Raw genomic sequence first — 22,681 nt, 5'->3', positions numbered from 1 at the left:
AAGTGGGATAAGTCTGAGAAAGAGATGGAGGATGCAGGTGTCACTCCGGTTACTAAGAGCTGGCCCGCCAGGGTCAGGACTTGGTTCTATGCGCATGGGGGGGAGTTGGACCGGGAGACAGGAAAAGTTTCGACGAGGGCAAGTCTGAATGGAGCCGACGATGCGATACTTGTTGCAATAGAAGAGGCACGAACGGGGGTGTTCCAGCCCAACAGAGAGAACGACGAGCTTACGCGTGCCCTGGGAAATCCGGAACACCCGGGAAGAACACGAGGCAAGGGCGCTATTCCGTGGTATGAGGGGTTTTCAGACTGGAACACCGACTACAGAACCCGTGCGAGAAAGAAGATTGCAGAGGAGAAGAAGAGGAAGATGGAGGAGGAGCAGAGGAAGCGGGACTATGAACGCCTTCAAGGCCTAGAAGCAAGTCAAGCGGAATTGGCAGTCAAATTCCAGCGGCAGAAGGAGCAGATCGACTCACTTACCCATCAAAGGGGGTCTCAACAGCTGCAGCAGCTAGCGGATGATCCAGCATTAGATAGCACCGGCCCATCCATGCCGAGAAGCAGCGTGGGTTCCGTCCCGGACGACCCAATGCTGGATAGATACCCCGTGGATGACATCACGGAGAACACTAACTGCGAGCTACACTACAAAATGAAGAACATATCCATGAAGGTGGCGGACGGCTCTGCTTTCACAAATCCCCCCGAGGCAACCTTCCATGGCAACCCGATTACAGCGTGCTATGCTCGTGTCGTGGTTGATGATGTGTTGGACCCATATTCGGGGCTACAGCTTGACATTGCTGGAGGTGACGGCGAGCGCTTTCTCGGAGAGGCCAAACATCGTATCATCCTATGGAAAAAGGATTGCATCATCTTTCCAAGGCCACCCACACCGCGTCACCCGAGTCCTCGTCGAAGTCCGCCACCGAGTCAGCAGACTCCTGCTCCTCCAAGTCCGGCAAAGTGTCAGGACAATCCTCCTCCTCCAAGTCCGGCAAAGTGTCAGGACAATCCTCCAAGTCCGCCACAGCGTCAGACGTCCACTCCTCCTCCAAGTCCGGCACAACCTCAGGCCACTCCTCCTCCTCGTCCAACTCAGTCCCGTCAGCCATCTCCACCGCCTCAGCAATCGCAGAGACACCCCGCAGCTCTGGTGCGTAGCCGTACGAGTCGAGGTAGTACAGCTGGAAGTACAGGCGGAGGCAAGCGGTATAAATATGGTCCAAGCCTGAAGCCTCTTCCGCAGAGGTCTTATGACAAGTCCGAGGAGGAAATCACAGCCATATCGAAGGCCGAGGTGGAAGCCCATTTTGCACCGAAACCGCCACCGCCGCCAAGGGAGAAAGTGCCTGAGGAAACGATTGACCACTTCATTCGTATGGCTCAACCACCAGCTTCCAAGCCTGTTGACACAGACTATGAGCGCCACATCAGGAAGTTAAATCGAGCACGTCTACAAAGGGAGGCGAGCACGTCTACATCGGGATCGAGCAAACAAGAAGCAGCTGCCAAAAAATGCGGGAAAACCATTCCCCAGCTGGGAGAACAGGCGGCGCAATCGATCCCCTCGCTTGTTGTGCCAACAACAGGTGACAGTACGCGCCCCCAATATTATTGTGGGCAAACAGTGCATGTTCCCGAGGTGGGCAATGTGGTAATAACGGAGGAGCATATAATGCAGGCTGAAGTTCTCAACATCACTGTTGGACAACTCCTCGAGATCGAGCCCATGCCTTTGCTTAGAGAGGATGAAGTAAAACGGCAATATGTCCGGGGCCAACCTTTGGTCGCGCCAGACAAGGTCAAGAACCTCCCAACGAGAATGTATGAATTGCATCAATGGTACATGAACATGACCAAGATTTCAGATCGAGTGTCCCTCATGGTGAATGTCAAGGAGGACCATTACTACCATGAGAAAGCTGGGTCCGTTGAGTATTTAGAACTGTTTCAGTTATACAATAAGGAAGCACTCGACAAATCTATCGTCAGTTGCTATTGTCTGTAAGTGATTTCTTTCTATAATTTAATTCTCAAGCTAGCTGTAGTGATCTTTGAGATCAATCATTACCTGTAATTATACTCACTATATATATTCTTTTCTGTGGTATTATATATGCAGGATGAAGATATATGAAATGAGAAAAGGTGGACGCTATGGCATTGGGTTCATTGACCCAAACACCATTAATCAGTTCACATGGACGATAAATGAACATCATGCAAAGGAAGTAGAGGACAGCATGCTAGAGTTCTTGAAGCGCCTCAAATACAATGAAGATATACTACTTCCTTACCACTTTGGGTGAGTCACACTGTCTTGTACTACAAATTCTCTGTTTTTGCCTACTAGCTATAGCTACATGTTTTTGCTAACATATGCCCGCTTAATTAAGACATGTAAACGTGTGTGCATATGCAGATTTCACTGGGTCTTGTGTATCATTAAAGTTGACGCCGGAACAGTTGAAGTACTGGACTCACTAGTCTCAAAAAAACTGACTTTAACATCTTGTATGGGATAGTCAACAGGTAATTTCAATCATTATTAACTATATATCTCGGCCTATTTAGTTCGTCATTTCATGATATGAACTATTTAATAACCCCTTTATTCATTTTCTTTGTCGGCGGGCAGGGCTTGGGCAAGATTCATCAGCGTCACGCCCGGCGAATAGAAACAAAAGCTTGAATGGTTTCGACCCAAGGTAAGTAATTAAGTAGTACTAGCTAGCTAGCTAGCTAGCTGCCATCTCTTTAATTATCATGCTTGATTAATTTTTATTTGATCAAATTCCATTCTCGTAAAGGCCCTGAAGCAGGCGCAGGGTACTGATCTGTGTGCATTCTGCGTTTGCGAGAATATTCGCATGATGGCGTCCGAAAGGAGCAGATCTCAAAGACAGCAATGGGTACGCTTGTCAGAACACTATTCACAATTTTTACACCATTATCGATATCTAGCTAGTCACACAACTAATACACATGCATATTGATCTCCTTCTTAACAGTTCAAAGAGGTGCGGGAGAAGCTCATAGAAACGGAGCGCGTAGAAGCACTTCAAGAGGAAATAGCGGGAATTTTTGCTCGACGAGGTCATAAATCCGAATGGAGAATTCTATTACCCGCTACCGCCCCAATGAAAACCACTTTCAATTGTCATCGTGCTCCGAAGGCACCAATTAGACTGGCTCCGAAGGCAACATTCATATGTAGGAGAAATTGTATATATCTGTACATGTGTGTATGTGTGAATTAATTAATATGGTGGTTTAATTTGTGAGACATTGATGTGATATATATATGCATGATTGGTTCTACTAGAAATTATATATATATATATATATATATAACGTGTACAATGTGTAGTATCGTAAAATACCAGCAAACGAAAAAGAACTAAAATGAAAACACAAAATTAAATGAAAAAGAAATCATAAAACCAAAAACCCTCCAAACCTTATAGTACCGGTTGGTGTTACCAACCGGTACTAAAGGGCTCCAGGTCCCCGGAGCCAGCTAGTGCCACGTGGTTGCCCTTTAGCACCGGTTCGTGTTGAACCGGTGCTAAAGGGGGGGGCCTTTAGTGACCACAAATTAGTGCCGGTTATGTAACCGGCACTATAGGTCCTTACGAACCGGTGCTAATGCCCTGTTCTACACTAGTGTCTTATTACTACTTATCTATCAATATAACACACGCTTTCAGTATCTAGTGCTTATAATTATATCTTTAACGTCTGGTTCTTATTGTGATATCTTGTTAATTAATCATCTAAAATATGGAGTCTCTGTTAGCACTAATCTTGATCACGTTAATGGAGTTATTGTCCAATTAGTTAGCTGCTTGCACGCCGTTAGTTGGGCATGCCCGTCCGGCACGGATCCTGAACTCTGGCATGTAGTCGGGTCGTGCAGCAGCTCGTGGGCTGCATGCATGCATGTAGGGATTAGCTTGTTAGGTTGGTCAGTTAGTTAGCTAGATTAGTGTGTGCGTGTTTGGTAGCTAGCTACTCCCTCCGTTTTAAAATAGATGATTTAACTTTGTACTAACTTTAGTACAAAGTTTTGGATCATCTATTTTGGAACGGAGGGAGTAGGTTGTGTACACCGGGTCTAAAAAACCCTCCCTTTTGTATTGGTCCGTGCCGGTCTACTGCCGAGCTAGAAGCTTGTGCTGTAATAAGTGAGGCCGTTCGTGCGGCGAGGCATTTGTCACCGGAAAAAAACTTGTGTCCAGTTTGCTTCTTGTTCGACCTTCATATGAGCGAATGAGAGAGAGAGAGAGAGAGAGCTAGCTAGGTTTGTCCGGCATTCGGGTCGCAGGAGACTACTCAGCATTTGTCGTCAGAGGGTTTGTCCCAACAATTGGTATTCAAAACCTCAAGACTCGAGGCAATGGCGCGGCGGCATGGCACGGCGTGGTGCAGCTTGCACACGGCGGCATTGCAGCATGGAGGTGTTGTGTGGCGGCGGAGGCCGCGATGGGGCAGTCATGCGTAGAGGTGGGCGGTGATGTCGAACGGAGGCATTCAATATGACGGTCAACAACGAGCCGTGTTAACAGTACAAAGAAAATTGTTAGCACTAATCTTTATCACGTTATTGAAGTTAGTATCCAGGTAGTTACTAACTGTTTGCATGAACTTAGTTGGGCATGTCCTCGCGGTGCGTATGGTGGACTTGGCAGGCGCACAGTCGGTGCTGCATCATGTAGCCGGGTGGCACGGCAGCTCGTGGGCTGCACGCTTGCATGTAGAGATTAGCTAGTTAGGTCGTTTAGTTAGTTAGCTAGAATAGTGCGTCCATGCGCGGTAATTGCCTTTGGCTCCTAGGTGCATATGCACCCATTGTAGAAATACACATTTTGAAAACTTGAAAAATTCAAAACAAAAATCCCGCGGGTATATCCGGACATTTTATGTGCGTGCACAAGGTTTCAGTGAAAAATGATGTTTTTTGTGGCTTGTGTAAAAAAGACAATTTCTTATGCTTCATTCTAACTATTCACGAGGCATTTATTTATCTTTTTTACACAAGCCACAAAAAACGTCGTTTTTCACCGAAACCTGGTGAACGCACATAAAATGTCCGGATATACACGTGGGATTTTTGTTCCGAATTTTTCAACTTTTTGAAATGTGTATTTCGACAATGGGTGCATATGCACCTAGGAGCCAAAACGCCGCTCTCGTCCATGCGTGGTAGATAGATAGGTATGTGTCGGGTATAAAAACCCCTCGCGAACAACAAGTTTTCATACATATACTAGATCATTGATGGCGCGTGTTGCCACGCCCATCTATTTGTTCAAGAAAATGATTGGAATTTTCACAAATATAAGGCCACATGAAACATATTGTACTTGCACAACATTACCTTATACTCCCTCCGTTCAAAAAAAGATAGGAATTTTCACGAATATAAGGCCAAATGAATGTATCTAGATGTATTTTAGTTGTAGATACATTCTTTTTTGTGACAAGTAATTCTGAACGGAGGGAGTATTAATCAGTAATCAAGGAAATCTCATACAACAATAGCAAAGTTCAGAAATAAAATTTTGGCTTGATATGACAACATGCACAACAATGTACTCCATCCGTTAAGAAATATAAGAGTGTTTAGGTCTTATATTTCTTTACGGATAGTGTATTGATTAAATAGAGCACAACACTACCCTTAGTAAATAGAGCTATATAACCACAAAAAAAAATTATGATGTTCTCTTGAATGTAAAGTTGAAATGAGTACACTGGTTGGGGAAATGAGGCATGAAACTTTCAAGTTGCTGCTCTCTAACGATTTCACGAGTAAACATATTTCAGTAACTATCGGATCAATTTCAACATTGTCCATGACTCAATGCATCAGATAAGAAATTTCAAGGGGCTGAATCAGAAAGGCGAGTGGATATTTGTACTACCACTGCACAACAAGATATCTACTCCCTTCGTTCGGAATTACTTGTCTTGGAAATGGATGTATCTAGAACTAAAATACATCTAGATACATCCATTTTCGCGACAAGTAATTCCGAACGGAGGGAGTATTTCTTATAAAAGAATCCTTTCCTGAGGGGGGAGGTGGGGGGGGGGGTGGATACCAGCTACTTCTACTTATTCCTACAGAGATAGAAAACAATAATATCGGTGCTTATGCATCAGCTGTCACTGAGCAAGGATGTCTACTGCCCAACAGCAATATGTTATTGCTTGATCGTATATGCTATACGTGAACTATGCGCACCTTTATAATCAAAGTTGGACCCTCCAAGCAAAGCCTCCTAGTCTGCTCCGTTAATTGAGCATATCTACAAAAGAAGGCGGGTGCTTATAGGCATCTTTGCTTCCAAGAAGAGATATAAACCAAAAGCAGTTGCATGACGATAAATTGAATAACACGAGTCTTCTGAATCTTGAAAATGGGATGCCTTCACTGTGCTCACCTCCAAGATTAAGGGACCATGAACAAAGGTAAACAAACCTTCTGTAGGATCCTTTCGCTACTTAATAGGCAAATGAGAGCCCGATATGCAAGCACCATGCACCGGCAATATCGTGTAATGGTGGGCACCGCCACACGCCTCTCAAGATCAAGGTATAGGGTGGGGCGCCATCGCTCGAGGTCTCAAATAACGGAGCACCTGTAGGCAAGACCTATTTTCTCTACTGGCTCAGATCTCACAAAATTAGATGAGTATGTAGAATATGCAAGAAGCAAATGTTACAAAAGATCAACTATATCAGTTGTCCATCACTGCCCACAATGTGCATCGGGAAATTTTTCTACTATAGTACTAAAATTGATGGAAGAAATCAAGATTAGACCATCCCAATGTACGTGCCACAAATCCGCCTTACAAAATATATGGGCTAGCATCAACCTTCTGGGCAGAGTATTATTTATATGAGTAAAGCTTGTCTAGAGTAGGATATAAAAGAATACTGAGTTACTTGCCCGCAAAAAAGTTGAATGGTGTGGAGCAGGTAAACAACTCGCCACCAATCCTCCATAGTTATTTTGTTGGTGCAGCGGAGGAGGTGAATCACAACTGAATTCATTATGGTGCATATTCATCTGTTGTCTTGAAAATGAGTAAATAGCATAAAACTACCACAATTCGCGTTAGGGTTCCAAAAAATTACCATAAATTTGTTTGTGACTGATAACTACCAGAGTCGGCGTCGACTGTTTCAAAAAACCCAAAACACGTGTGGCTAAGAAATTAAACCGGTGTATGACAAGTAGGGCCCGCATCTAAACGGACCGTTTGTTTGACCGTTCATTTGACCATTAACTGACATGTGGGGCCCACATGTCAGTTACCTCTTCCTCCTCCTCCTCCTTCTCTCCCTTATCTCTCTCTCTCTCTCTCTGCCAGACGGCAAGGAGCAGCAACAACGACGACCGACAAAGAATAGCAGCAGGGAAAAGCAGGTGCGGCCGGCAAGGAGTAGCGCCGCAGCCGGCAAGGAGCGGCAAGCGCAACCAGCAAGGACTCCAGCTGGAGGATCCCCACCTCCGCGCTGAGGTGCACGTGCCCGACGAGCCCCGTCTCCCCGCCGAGGTCGGCCACACCGCCACCACCTCGAGCCGGCGCCGCCATCGACCGGCCCGGCGAGCTTCTCCACCGCCTACCACGCAGCTGCCCACGACCTGGCCGCCGACACGTCGAGCTGCTCCACCGCGGGCCACGTTGCTTCCCGCGACCTGCCACCGCCGAGCCGCTGGCGCCTCGAGCTGCTCCACCGCCAGCTACGCTGTTGGGCGCGACCTGGACGCCGCCAAGCTGCCGGCGTCATTCCTCCTGGCGAATGCAGCTTCTTCTCCCAGGGACCCGATTGCTTTTTCTTACACTTATAGGGACCCGATTGCTTTTTTAAAAAACTTACAGGGACTATTCTGTAAAACAATTAGGCCATATATTTTGAGATATTTTTGTTGGAGTGTAAGAGACACTGACATGTGGGCCCCACATGTCAGTTAACGGTCAAACAAACGGTCAAACAGAAGGTTTGTTTAGGTGTGGGCCCGGCCTGTCATAATCACGATCAAGTGCAAAGCAGTCGGCAATTTGGGTTTTTTGAAACAGCCGACGCTGATTCTGGTAGTTATCAGTCACAAACAAATTTGTGGTAGTTTTTTGGAACACTAACGCGAATTCTGGTAGTTTTATACTATTCACTCCTTGAAAATAGATGTTGGGTTACTGTGTGTCCAGAAATCCAGGGCTCAATCATAGGCAGCAGTGGCGGATGAATTGGATCTTACCTAGTAGCAGTAGAAGATGGATGAGATCATATAGTACTTGGTTTTTATAGATCGATTTGATCATAGCATGGGCGTCCCGAAGAAAAGATACAGTGGGGCGGACGATTAGGAAGAGCGGAAGTTGGGGGTCCTCGATGATGCTGCGGTTGGGAGGGGCGACGAACAGAAGGAGGCCCGCCAGTGCGCAGACATTTCCGATCAATCCATCCCCGCCTCTTTCTCTCGGAGCGACCATCCGCATCGGCTTCTCACCTCTCTCGCAGCGCCGGATCCCCTTCTCCTTTCTATCGCAGCGACGGAGGATTAGTTTTTTTGAGACACAGCAACAGAGGATTAGTGACCGAGTGGATCAACTACAGGCCTCCAGAATGGACCGCCGACGGCCTAGTTAACCACAAGCCTTCCTTTCGGCCCTTGGAGCAGCAGGCCATAGGACAACTGGGCCAGTTGCGGGAGAGATTGCTTTACACAGTAGATCTGACAGCCAAAAAAGTCTAAATCACGAAAACGGATGGCTGAAAATCCAAATCGCTGGTGAGGGCTCGCTTTAGATGCGGTTATTCTGTCCTTAATTCGACGCTACTACATATAATACATGTTCATGCATATATACAATATAATATCTCTTACGGTCCCTAATATATATTTACCAAAATTCCCTACCAACTACCGATGGTATTCTTCGGTTTTAGATATGACCTCCTCGAGTAAGAATCCTGCCAATTCCTTTTTAATTGCTCGTACGCGATCCTTTGGTAGGAGATCGTCCCATATCCGTTCGATCTAATTTAAAGAAGGAGGTCAATATATATGAATGAAACTCAACACAACTGATGGTAATAAAACAAAATTGTGAATATTGTTCACTTAATCGAAGTTTCTCAAAAATTGCCCTTCTCATAGGACGTTTAACGAATGAAATCGCAAACACAGTATCCATATAAATTATTCTCGTCTCCCAGTCTCAAGCACTTTACGAGAATTGGGTTCAATCAAAATAATAATCAAGTATGATAATGGTATTGAAACTAGAATCAAAGAGTTGCACGGACCTAGCTAGTACTACTTACATTGAGTTGTCGAAATCGCAACTCCTCTTTTCATTCGCCCTTAGCCTTCTTGGTGAATATTTTCCAAACCCTACCCGTCAAATAAAATGATTAAAGGAGTTATTAATTACTTGATATTAGGAAATGAATGAAAGTTGCCGATAGAATGCGATAATGATTGAAATTATCTCAGGAGCATTTCACTCAGGTCCGCATGCTTGCATGTAGAGATTAGCTGGTTAGGCCGTTTAGTTAGTTAGCTATATTAGTGCGTCCATGTGTGGTAGCTAGCTAGGTATGTGTGCATCATGTATAAAAACCCATCCTCTTAGTACTGGTCCGCGACGGTGTGTTGTCGAGGCACAGTTTGTGCTAAAAAAATAAGATTGTTCGTTGGCGTGGCACCGTTCGTGCGGCAAGGCATTTGTCGCTGGAAAAGCCTTGTGTCCAGTGTGCTTCGAATTCGGCCACTTTTTTTTTGAACCAAAGACCGTAGAACAATCGTTCTACGGTAATTTTCATTCAAATTAAAGCAAAGTTATGTACATGGAGAAAAAATACATCAGGGCCATTTAACCAACACCAGTTCTAGGAAAATCCATAATGAATTAAGCTAGGTTATCTGTAATCCATCCTCTGAAAGCCTCTCTATGTTTCTCTTTGGTTCTCAATATAATCTTCTTGCTATCCTCACGTAGTAAATGCAGAATCAACCAGACAAAAAATTTATATCTCAGCATTGCAGCACTTCTCCAAATATTCTTGAAAAGTGGTAAGCTAACTCTTTAGTTTGCAGTACATTTTGATTGAAGAATATCCACCTCTTTGTTGACTCCAAGAAAAGCCCCATGAGTCGAGAGAATTGCTAAGCTGTGTGTTTTGCATGAGAGTAGTCACTTCCTGAAATTGCTGATGAGCTTGAATGGATAAAGGAGTGAAGAAATGTTTAGAAAGGTCCTCCAAGTCTTTTATTTTCTTAACTGAAATTTGCTCTTGCTTGTTGAAAGAGAATAGTTCTGGGAATTTGTCTTGAAGTATGTCTTGGTTCCAGTTATCCATCCAAAATCTAACAGTGTTTCCAGAGCCTAATTTAGGAACAACTACTTGTTTGAATTCAGGGACAAGCTTGAGAATACTTTTCCACCAAAAAGATCCTTATGGTGCAGTGTTAAGCATTCTGTCAGGGTAATAAGCCTCCTAGATCATCTTGACCCAAGGAATGTCTTGCTGATTGAGGAATTTGTGGATATGCTTCATGAGCAGACATTTGTTGTGACTGGCAATATCAAGGACACCTAGTCCTCCTCTGTCTTTCGGCTGACAAACTTTGTCCCAAGCAATCAGAGCAGTGCCTCTGTCTTCCATCCCATATTTCCTCCCAAAGAAGTGCGTCAGATATTTTCTAATCTGCTCCATGACACCAGCTGGAAATGAAAGTGTGCACATAAAGAAAATTGGCAAACTGTAGAACACAGACTTAACCATAACCAGTTTATCTCCATATGATAGCAAAGAGGAACAACCAGCAAGCCTTCTTTCAATTCTCTTCATGATGGGCATAAAATACTCTAATTTTGGTTTGGAAAGACACAGAGGTAGACCCAAATAGGTGAAAGGGAGAGAGCCAACTTTGGAACCCATAATGTGAGCTAACTACAACATTTTATCACTTGCAGTATTGATGGGGACGATCACAAATTTTTCATAACTGACTCTCAACCCAGTGTAAGTATTGAAGTACATGAGCAAGTTCTTGAGTTGATGGAGTTGTGCAGCATTGGCTTGCATGACTAGGATCAATATCATCAGCATACTGAATTATGGGGAAATCTTGATCATTATTATTTTGCAGAGGAGCAGAAATCAGACCATTCTTCATAGCTTCATTTAGAATAGTTTGAAGCAGGTCAGCAGCAATGACAAACAACAAAAGTGAGAGAGGATCTCCTTGTCGGACCCCTCTTTTACAGAGGAATTATTTTCGAGGTACTCCATTCAGCAGCACAGAGGACAAACCAGATGAGAAAATCATATCCATCTACATAATCCACCTAGGCCCAAAACCTCTAGCAATGAGCAGATTCCTGATGGCCTCATGCTCAATCATACCAAAAGCTTACTCAAAGTCAAGTTTGAGTATAATCAATTCCTGCCCTGATTGATGGCATTGATGGATGAATTCATAAGACCAGGCCAAACTATCTTGGATTGATCTCTTTTTAAGAAACCCATATTGATTATGATGTAGCAGCTTGAGTATGACAGCCTGCAACCTGTTAGCCAGGAGTTTAGTGATGGTTTTGATGGAGCACTTCAGCAAAGAGACTGGTCTAAAATCATTAGCATGCACAGGTGCATCTTTTTTGGGCAACAGAGTAATAAAAGAGGAGTTGATGCTCTGTAAATTCAATTTGCCATCATAAAAATCTTCAATGAGCTTGTAGAAGTCTGGAGCAATGATATCCCAGCAGTTTTTCAATAAAATCAGTATTGAAGCCATCTGGTCCTAGTTCCTTGTCAGAAGGAAGCTCTTTAACTACTGCATCAATTTCCTCTTTGGTGAAAGGCTTGTCAAGCTCAATGAGTTCTGGCATCTTTGGAATAAGATCTTCCAAGTTGAGGAGATTGAAAGTGCGCACAGAGGTACTGAGTCTTTGTTTGAAAGCTCTCCATAGAATTGCAGCCTTAGCCTCGTGATCATCTTGCATGTTACCAGCTTCACCTTGCAAACTAGAAATATAATTTCTCCTGTAATTGATGGTTGCTTTTACTTTCAGATATTTTGTATTGGCCTCCCTTCAGAATCCATTTAATGGCTGCTCTTTGCTTCCAGTAGGCCTTTTGCATTTCCAACAAGTTCAGCAAGTGCTGCTTAACAGTTTCTCTGCCATTCCATTCAACAGTGATTAGAGTTCTGAAATCTTCTATAGTATCAAAGAACAGAATGATATCATTGCATGCTTGGATAAGCTTTGACAACTGAGAAAGCTCTTTGGCCCAAATCTTTAAACCCTTCCTCAATCTTTTTAGCTTGGCAGTGATCCTCTTAGCACTATCGGTTTCATTGACCTCTTGTTGCCAAATATTTTTCACTGTGTCTTTAAAACTATCAATCTGCTTCCAGTAGTTTTCAAACCTGAAGATCTTTGATTTGGGAATCATGGTGCCAATCTCAATGATGCATGGAATATGATCAGAAATAGGCTTGGAAAGAGGCAACACCATAGTGTTTGGGCAATTGGAAGTCCAAGCTTCAGAAGAGAAAACCCAGTCAAGTTTTTCAAGCAAAGGTGTTGTTTGCATATTGCTCCATGTAAAAGCTCTGCCCTTCAGTGGAATTTCAAGTAAGCCCAAAGAGTTGATTGCTTCATTGAACAGAAGGATGTCATTGATACTACCCCCTTCTCTGGTTCCGTTGGAGGGATATCGAATATAATTAAAATCTCCAAGCATCAACCAATTGCAGTCATCAGGAATCTGAATATTAGAGAACCAGTCCATGAAAATGACCCTGTCTTCAGAGAGACAAGGGCCATAGATATTTGATAGAGTCCAGATGGTATTGGAGAGTGTCAAGGTGAATCGAATGGAAATGGAGAATCTATTTTTGGAAAGAGTTTCACCTGAGAAAATGGATTCATTCCAGACCACTAATAATCCTTCTGAAGCACCGACAGATGGTTGGTAATCAAACTTATTCAGACGTTTAGGGCAAAACTGCTTAATATATCTGCTATCAAAAAATTCTGTCTTTGTTTCCTGGATGCATAGAATGTCACAATCTGTCTCATCGATTTTATTTCGGATAGCTAGCCACTTATCTTTGTCATGAATACCTCTAATATTCCAGTTCAAAATTTTCTACTGCTTATTCATTGATGAAACGCACTGATAACTGAAAACGGTAGCTCTTTAAAGCTTTACGCAGATTAAAGATCTTAGTCTGATACAGTACCAAAAGTAACAGTTCAACATCTCTCAAGTACATGATCATGAGCTTACATAAGGACACTTGATAAGACACTATCATTACATCCATAATTAAAAAGACAGCTGGAGAGGGCCTATATGAATCTCTTATGCAGGGCTGGACACTCCTCCTTTCTTTGTGCCCTTCTTGCTCTTCTCCTTGTCCTCTTTCTCCTTGCCTTCTTTCTTTTTCTTTGCCTGATGGAGAGCATCATCTGAGCAGTCCTTCTCAGGTATCTTGCAAAATGCAACATAAAGATTTTTAACCACTTATGTTAGGCATTGATGGAGGATTGGCATTACAAGGCAAACAGTTTCTGTCCATGCAAGTTTTCGTTCTACAACCATGATTCAATTGTTGAATTCTACAACTCCTTCTCACCTGGGATTCAATGAGGGGAGCTTTGTCCTTCCTCTTTCTATAGACCTGGATGGCTGAAGTGTTGGATGACATCCCAATTGCTGAAGTTTTGGAAGGTGGAGTGGAAGCAAGGGTGGAAGAGGGAACTTCCTTGTCCTTCTGATTCTGGCAAAGAGGCTGAAGAACAGAATCACATTTATCAGGCACCATAAAAGGTTTCGGGTTTGAACTATCTGATTGTGCAGAAATAATCTTCCATAACTGAGAGGTAAGCAACTGTTTGGCCACTCAAATCTATTTGGTGTTAATAAAGCAAGTGCAATAAAATTTGCCCATTCATTTGGTACCTAAGTAACTTCCTTAGGATGGCCCACTGGGACAAAGTACTTCTTCCAAAGATCTGCTTCCTCAAAACCTGCACATGGAGTGTGCAGATCTTCATGGTCTTGAGAGAGGAACATCTTCTGCATGACTGGGTCTACAGCATCAGGCAACAATTGACAAGCTCCCACATGGATAGAATCTTTATAAATAGAAATAGGAAAACCAGGTGGGGGACCAGAATTACCTGAATATGGACTAGGCAGTTCTTTATCCATGGTGGTGCCCGTAGGGTTAACAGGAGCAGCAATTGCAGCATCAACAAAAGAGTTTTCGGCATCTGCTTGAAGTTCAGAAACAGCTCCTACTGCTCAAGCTGAAGAATGTTGTTATCTTGAGTATCAACCGGACCAAGTGGCACTTGATCATTAGGAAAACTGTTGGCAACCAACTGAGCGACATGAATTGTGATTTGTGGCTCTGACAACTCTTGCATTTTCAGTCCAACAGGCATCTGAAGAGCACTTGAAGTATCAACTGGTTGTTCCTGCTGCAAGTACACTGCAGCATCAGGCAGATGGTTTATCTCTTGTTGCACAACCACATTCTCTTGCTTCACAACTGGAGGGATCTCAAGTTGCAATGACTGCATCACAACTTCCAGGGGCATGTTGAGATCAAGTGGCAGATGCATCTCCTCAAGAATAGCTGGAGGCTCGGGTGGAGCTAATAGATCTCCAAACAACTACAGATTGACAGCCCCGTGAACGGAGCTGGCAGACTCAACACTGTTAGAATCAACACCAAGGCAAAGTGTGAGGCCACTGTGCTCCATCTCCACAGCAGGAGGCTCACCATCCTGTTGTTCCTGAACCAACAAGCCGTTTACTTCTCCTTGGATCAAATTATTGTTGACGGGGGGCATTGCCCAATGGTCCCAACCTTGCTCCTCTGCATCCTCTGCCTCTTCATTCTGATCATTCTGCACATTAACTTGTTGCTCATTGTTGTCATGCTGTGGGAGAGGTCCAAAGAACAAATTGTCCTGGTTAGGATGATCATGTTGTTCTTGTGGCCTAGGATGTGGATTACCATCCACGGGAATGGGATCCTCATTGTGGGGTCCCCCTCCCAATAGTTCTTCCTGAAAGATGATGACTGAGCATGTACACGATTCCCCTTAAAAATGCATGTCACCTGTCACAGCCAAACTAACTGGGACATCTGTAAGGGCATCAATCCTCACCTTAACAACCACTGCAGCATCTGTACTCTTCACCGTGTGCCAAGAAAGGAGCTTACCAAAACTTGAAACTGCATTGTTGAGCTCAGACATGCAACAGAGATCTGCTGGAAATCCAACTAAAAGTAGACATCAGGCTCGCCAGATTGAATTTCCTCCAGTTCATGCCTTGATCTTGCTTTTTAAATATGATGTGCATATCATCAAAAGGATGAGGACTCCTATTGACCAACGAATCTCTGTCTGCCTTGCTGTTGCATCTAATGAAAGCTTGACCGAAAGGGCATTTGGAGATAGAGGAGAAGACTAACCTTTGTGAAATCAGAAAATCACTGAGGACATCTCGGACATTGGTAAAAGCAACTTCACCTTGGGGCATTGGAAACAAAGTGGCAATGGCGAGATTTTCATTGGAAGGCTGCATATCACCATGGATGACACGAGCACGTGCTGGCCTTCCTTCCACCTCAATAGCTTGAGTAACAGGGAGCAGAAAAGGCGTCGGATCGAATGGGAAAGTAGCCATGGTCGACGGCATCGCCGGAGCAGAGCTGGTGAGGCGGAGTAGAGGAGAAACCCTGGTTTGATGATTTGACCGATGAGACTGAAGTGGGCGGTGAGAGAGAGGTGAGAATGTAGCACTGGCAGAGTCCCGAGTAGGAGGCAGTAAATATTCTACAGAGCCGCCATTACGAGGAGACGGAACGATAGAGCCACTAACAACAGGGTCCCGCTGAGCACTGTTACCCGATTCTCGATTAGCTACCAAAAGATTTTGATTTGCCATGTCAGATGAGGAAGGTGGAACGACAATCCCGTCTCGGAATCGGTAATTGACTGCAATATGCCCCCATCGTTTGCACGCCTTGCAGCGGATCTTATTCTGGCACTTGGCCTCAGATTGCCCGTCATAAGACAGTGCACACAGAAAAGGCCTGCGGAGGCATGGGCTGCACGGCCCATGGATTCAAAACACGAAGATCCCGCCCCTCCCAACGCTGTATTACCGGGCGAAGTTAAAATGGCATTAACATGGCTGCTTGACTGTTGCAAGACGCGATCACGGGGAGAAAGGTTTGAATCAATAAGATTGGATGCAGGTGGCTGTAAACTTTTGGATGAAAAGAAGTTTGGCTCTTGAACAGCCTGGGCGTATGATCGACGAGATCTTGAGTTGGTCACAGTGGTCCAATTTTTGCAAGCCGCATTGTGATAACGGAGGTAAAGATCCTTGAGATCAGCATCTCCCTCTCCCCACAGAAGAAAGTTCATGGCAAAAAGATTGGAAGACAAATTTCCACCTCTAATTATTTCAAATCCCACTTCCGGTGAAGAAACATAGAATTTGTATGACCAATTGCGCAGATGAGATACCTTAAAAAGCTTGGCAGTACCACAAAAGCAAGGTTGGATGATTAGGCTCACCGATTTTGGATTGAGCCGGATCACCGGTCTGGTGAATTCCACCACGAGGAAGAACTTGGGAGATCTTGGCTCGTCTTGGGCATTGACGGCTGCATTGCATTTCTTCATGATTTACTCTTCGAAAGCTTTTCCAAGGGATAAGTTGAGATCTGAAAGAGCCATGACAGAAAGTGGCCGATTGGATCGGAGCGATCACCGGCGGGAAGTGGTCACTGGGGTCGGAGTGACCACCGGTGAGGCCTGGTGGCCGCCGGGGCCGGAGTGGTAACCGGCGGTGTCGCAGGAGAGGAGGCTAGGGAGCGGAGGCTAGCGCTTGAACTATCAACTCTCTCTCACACATATGCGCACACGTTGTATATCCATCGGTGGTCTCTCACACACTCTCTCCCAAAAAAATTCGGCCACTTGCGCCAGGATGCCCGGAGTATCCTCAAACTCAGCTTTAAGCAGGAGTTCGGGCCTCAAAATAAATTACTTGGAGGGGTATGACATATATAGATAATTTGAATTCCATATTGAAGCAAGAATGACATATATAGTCTGTCTACGCCATACTGAAGCAAGAAAATACAAATATACTAAAAATATATAAGCAAGTAGAAATAGAATATGATGTTTTTTTGTTCCAGTAACCAAACTATTATCAAAATAAGAAATTAAAAGCACGGTATGCAAACCGATCGATGCTAACGGGGAAGGAGAAAAGGAGGCACATACACATATATGGACTCCTATGATTATTTGATGAAGAAAATTACACTGGCATGTTGGTCCTCAGTGAGGCGCCGAGTGAGTAGCAGAATCCTTAGTTACGTGCCAGCGAAGTAGAGTGGGGAAGGTCGTAGCTAGACGCAGTGGGACTTGCAGTAAGAGGTGCAGCAGGATGTGCACCCGCCGGAGTAGTTGGCCTTACAGGCCGTGCACGTCGGGGACTCGGCGCAGATGCCGCATGAGCCGGTGAGGTCGCTGCAAGACCTTGCGCAAGTGCCTTCACAGTCATATCCACTACTTGTTTGCCTTCTGCAAAAACTGATGCAGTGCACCGAGCACTTCCATTTGTACGCTTCGAGGCAGCCCAAGCATGCCTGCGACCGGCTGCAGTCTGGCGGCGCTGCATGTGGAGTTGCACTGCGCTGTGCAGTCCGTACATGCCGTCGTCGCCGCCGCTGGGCATCCCATCCCCAGCAGGACGAGGAGCACCAGCATGGCCAACACAGCTGCACTGCTACTTGGTGAAGGCTCCATTGGTTAGTTGCAAGGGGCAGCTTAGCTAGCTAGTAAGAGTATATGGCAGAGAGCAAGACAAGAGATGACCTCGAGTGGAAGTGGTGTCCGTATATGATAGAGTGATCCTGGCTATTTATAGTCATTATTAGGTTCCGGAGGGTGTACATAACTGGATAGAGTGATCCTGGCGAAGGATTTATCCTTCCATCTCAAGAGCTCGAACATGGCTATGCATTTATAGAAGCATGTTACTCTAGTTGACCTTGTAGCAGCTCCATTCTTTACATACATATACAGAGTTATTTTGAAAATTACATACATATACAGAGTACTTGCGCTAGTAAGAGTATATGGCAAAGAGCAAGACAATTGAAACGGTTTCCTTATGATAGAGCGGTCCTAGCAATTTATAGCCATTAGGTTACGTACTACTCCCTTCGTTCGCAAATATACGATGGTATACCTATTTTATTTTATTCGAATGTATATAGACGCATATTAATGTGGTTGATAACTCATTTCAGTTTGTACGTAGTCTCTATTGAAATATTCAAAGCATCTAATATTTATGAACAAAAGGAGTACACAACTAGATATAGACCTTGTACCAATCCATCTTATACAGGCATGTTACTGAAGTTCACTTTAGAAGGAGTAGCATATCGACTCTTTACATCCGCTCATAGATGCCATGGTACTAGTTTCTTTCTATACCAGTTAACTATAAGATGTGTAAGATGCCAGTTAACTATAACCAGCGAAGGCATTTCATACTTCGAGACGAATTACCTGGAAATTGTAGGTTTGACGATTTCAAACTCCACTAAAAAAGAATTAGTGTAGAGCTATTGTCGTTGTCTTTGCCGTATGTGTATTTATATCTATGTGCCTACTTGAGATGGAAGATGCTAGAAGCAGTTTGCAGCTACCCGTGCATGTAGTTGACCTGAGGAGGAGTAATTGCTGCGTTCTTTACATACTCCATCCGGTTCGATCTATAAGTTTGGCACGGATTTTTAGGTGTTCAATTTAGACAAAACGTGTATTATATTTTTACAAAAAATATATTTTGAGATTTGTTGTCAAATATAGTTTCTAACGTTATAACTTTTGTGGCATATCATCGGACCTGACTTTTTGTGGCATATCAAAAAATATAGTTTCAAATATAGCTAGCTAGTCGGAAATCCTTAGACACGAACTAACGAAGTAGAGTGGAGAAAGGCCGAGCTAGAATCTAGCTAGGTGCATGCAGTGGCTATTGCAGTACGCGGTGCAGTAGACCTTGCATGGCCGCACATTGGCACTTTGCCATAGCCAACAACCAAGATTTCTCAGTTTCCGGAAATATGTGATAAAGTAAGAAACAACCGGTCAAAAACAGAAAACAATTATTGCAAAATCTCTGAGAGAGCATGATGCATTTTAGAGGCATCAATATTGTTTGTATCGTTGTGCTTAAAAAGTGTAGGGCCTGTTTAATTACATACTACTAAATAGAGATGTAAATGGCGCAATAAACTGCACCACAAGGCCCGTTTAGTTCACTTTAGTTATCTTCATAGCTCGTTTCCCTCCAAAAAAAAACTTTATTAAACCGTTAGACCGATAAGCGGGCTTAAACAGGAATAAACAGGACCGGTTTACATCCCTATACCTAAACCACAATACAGAGTAAACCAGATCAATATTCTAGAAATTCTCAACAACAAAAAATGTAAAACATCTAGTCATTAATTGTCGTGCCCCCATCATATTACGTAGTTCTTGATGGCTAAGATTTAAACCATTTTATTTCTGCTGGGGATTGAAGTTAACCTCAAGGGCACTAAGGTCCAATCTTTGCCAATATGTTTTGGTCTCTCTTGTAACCTTATTACGTTTGTCTATTCATATTTTTTCTTCCATGATGTATGTATGCACAAGTCAGTCCCTTCCTGTTTATGTATTCCCATGAACATGCATCCTTCGTTACATACAATTTATATAGATTTTTTCCATTTAAAATTTCTTGTACATACGTCTTATCCATTCTTTTTTACAACGAGAATGCACTTTTTAAAAGCATCTTCTATTATTACTAGTTACTGACAAACGTGCATCATCCACATAATCATGAAAAAAAGTCAGTACCACAATTTAAGCTCACTGAACATGCCCACACCTTCGCAATGGATGAATAACATTACATTTTTCAATAATTCTATTCAAATTTATGCTATAAGAAAATATACCGATCCTTGCTTTTATCGCCCTATATTTTTTAGGTTTTTTGTCTCATCTTGTTTCGGGGAGGGGGATTCAAGGAGATGATTGTGGGTCGTAAATATGGAGAGCTTTTAAAAGATAACTATTTGAGGTGTTAAACTATAATTAAGAAGTCTGAGTCTTTGGATCGACATACTTTGACGATTGAGATCAGATAGATGTTTAGCGCTAAATGCATTTGGTGCTAAACACTAAACCAATGTGGCCCATGTAAGGTTAGAAATATGTATGGGTAGGATGTATTTGGTTGTATGCTCTTCATGCTTTTATAGGGGTAGTAGATTGTATATTGATATAGAGCATCTTGATTGAGCACGATTGTCTTGTTGTACAGTGTGTACCTAATCCATCTAATTTTCCAACTGGCCCACGAGATTTACAAAACAATTTTTCCAACAAGGGGCTTATGCACCCCCCCCCCCCCAGAACAAACCATTTTCTTAACAAATGTTTTCTGTGACTGATATGGTCATGATCCATCCATCGTCTTTGTGTTGATTTATCTTGCGGGAGTCTGACTTGTGTTTGACCCGATCGGCCAACCCATCCATCCAATGTGGCAAAATTTACCAGCAAGTCTAGAGAGGACGGGGAGCGGCATTGAAGTAATCCATTTCGGTAATCTCATGAAAATCCCAGTCACGCCATCCCTTATCTATCAATCTGCCACCATTTTGAATCTCCATATTTTGTATTTGTTGAAAGTTGTTTACAGTCTCAATTAAAATACTGATAAAATCTTCAGTCATTTCAGATTAGTCAATTGTGAGCCCCCTAACCTTGATCATATGCTTCGGCTCTTCCACAATGTGAGCAGATAAGTGTAATACTATTGTTCCGAGCACTTCAAGGGATGTAAAGTTCCCCATTCCTTTTGGGAGTTTTGTTCTTGTAATAAACACATAGGCATATCAGATATCTAAGTTGAACAACACTTGCAGGTAATTCTTTAGTTCCTACCGAGATGTCGAATGCCTGCAAATGAGCTAACTTGCACATGTCTATTAAGCGCTCGGCAACACCTGCACCCATTAGCACTAACATCTTCACCTTTAACATTAAATAGCTTAGGAGTAGTAACTCACGAAATACTTAAGGATGACGGTAGGGATACTTTCACAATTACTAAGATCCAACACTCTTAGAAGTGGGAAGCTTCAGAGAGTTGTCAACAAATCACAAGTGTAAGAAGAAAGAACACAAATAACCTCACTTTTGGTACGCTAGTGCTATTAAACTAATGGTCGTGAAACTTGGTCTACTAATATGAATCGATGACATGTGAATATTCCTTTGCAAATTAGGTGTGTGTAACCCTGCATTATCCAATATGGAGACAACGTTTTCTTAGGTCGATAATGGGAAAATAATGAGATAATTACATTGGTGGTCAGTGTATTTGAAATGAAAGCATGATATGGTCACTGGACTTCAGAATACGCTAATTACAGTCACTATATATGTTTTGTGATGATTATACGGTCAATGGCCCACTGTAGAGCATTGTATTGCACTCTATTGACCGGTAAAATGATCTATGTCGCACTTACTACAGCAGTGATGACCATGTTCCCTCTATGCCTTATGGGCCACACCTTTGGCAAGAAGAAAACAATTAATGAAATAAATCTATACGTGGGCGAAAATTGACTGTGCGCGCAAACGACCCTGCCTGATGCATGTCAGTTGTCAAATGGCCAGTAAAAAACATGTTATACGAAATATATGCTAATATGTGTTGTGCGTGCCTTTCATTTCCTTCTGAATTGTTTTATTTGTGCTGTGGGAATCCATGCATGCTAAAACTGCTAATGTGTGTTTTTTATTTGTGCCATGTGGCCATAATTGTTTCCAAATTATTAAAATGTTTGTCGATTCCAAAAATGTTCGCGAATTACAAATAATTGTATAAGTGCGTGCGTGCGTGTGCGCGCGTGTGCTTTCATGTTTTTCGTTAGAACTGTGTGTGCCACACTTCCGCTGGATTTTAAAAATTGTGCACACATTTTGAGAATATGAATGTAATGTAAACTAGTATTACTTTTATAAGAATGTCCTCGTATTCCCGTGAACATTCAAGTATTTTTAAAGTATTGATGCGTTTATAATATAGAACTTCAGAAATTTCATTAAAAATTCAAACATTTTTTATAAAATATCGTGAACTTTTGTAAAAAAAATGCAAACACTTGTTCAAAGTTGCATGAAAATATTTCACTTTTTTCTCACTATTACATAAAATAGATAAAATGAAAAAGAATCTAAATATATATATGTGCATATTTTTAGGGTAAAATATATATGTGTGTGATGTGTGTGTGTGTGTGTGTGTGTGTGTGGGTGGGTGTGTGTGTGTGTGTGTTCGTTTGGTTTGGAACTATGTGCGCGCCTTGTGTGCATTGCGTGTAGGTCAGCTAGTTACCGTGAGCCGGCTAGCTTCGCGAGGTCATGTGTTCCAACCTCCTTCCCCGCAAGTTAAGTTTTAATTCTCTTATTAATATCTTGTGCCAACTGACAGGTACGACCCACAAGGCA

Source organism: Triticum dicoccoides, chromosome 6B (assembly GCF_002162155.2).
Source record: "Triticum dicoccoides isolate Atlit2015 ecotype Zavitan chromosome 6B, WEW_v2.0, whole genome shotgun sequence".
Lineage (NCBI taxonomy): Eukaryota > Viridiplantae > Streptophyta > Magnoliopsida > Poales > Poaceae > Triticum > Triticum dicoccoides.
The sequence above is the reverse complement of the archived record's forward strand: the minus strand, read 5'-3'. Positions refer to the sequence as shown.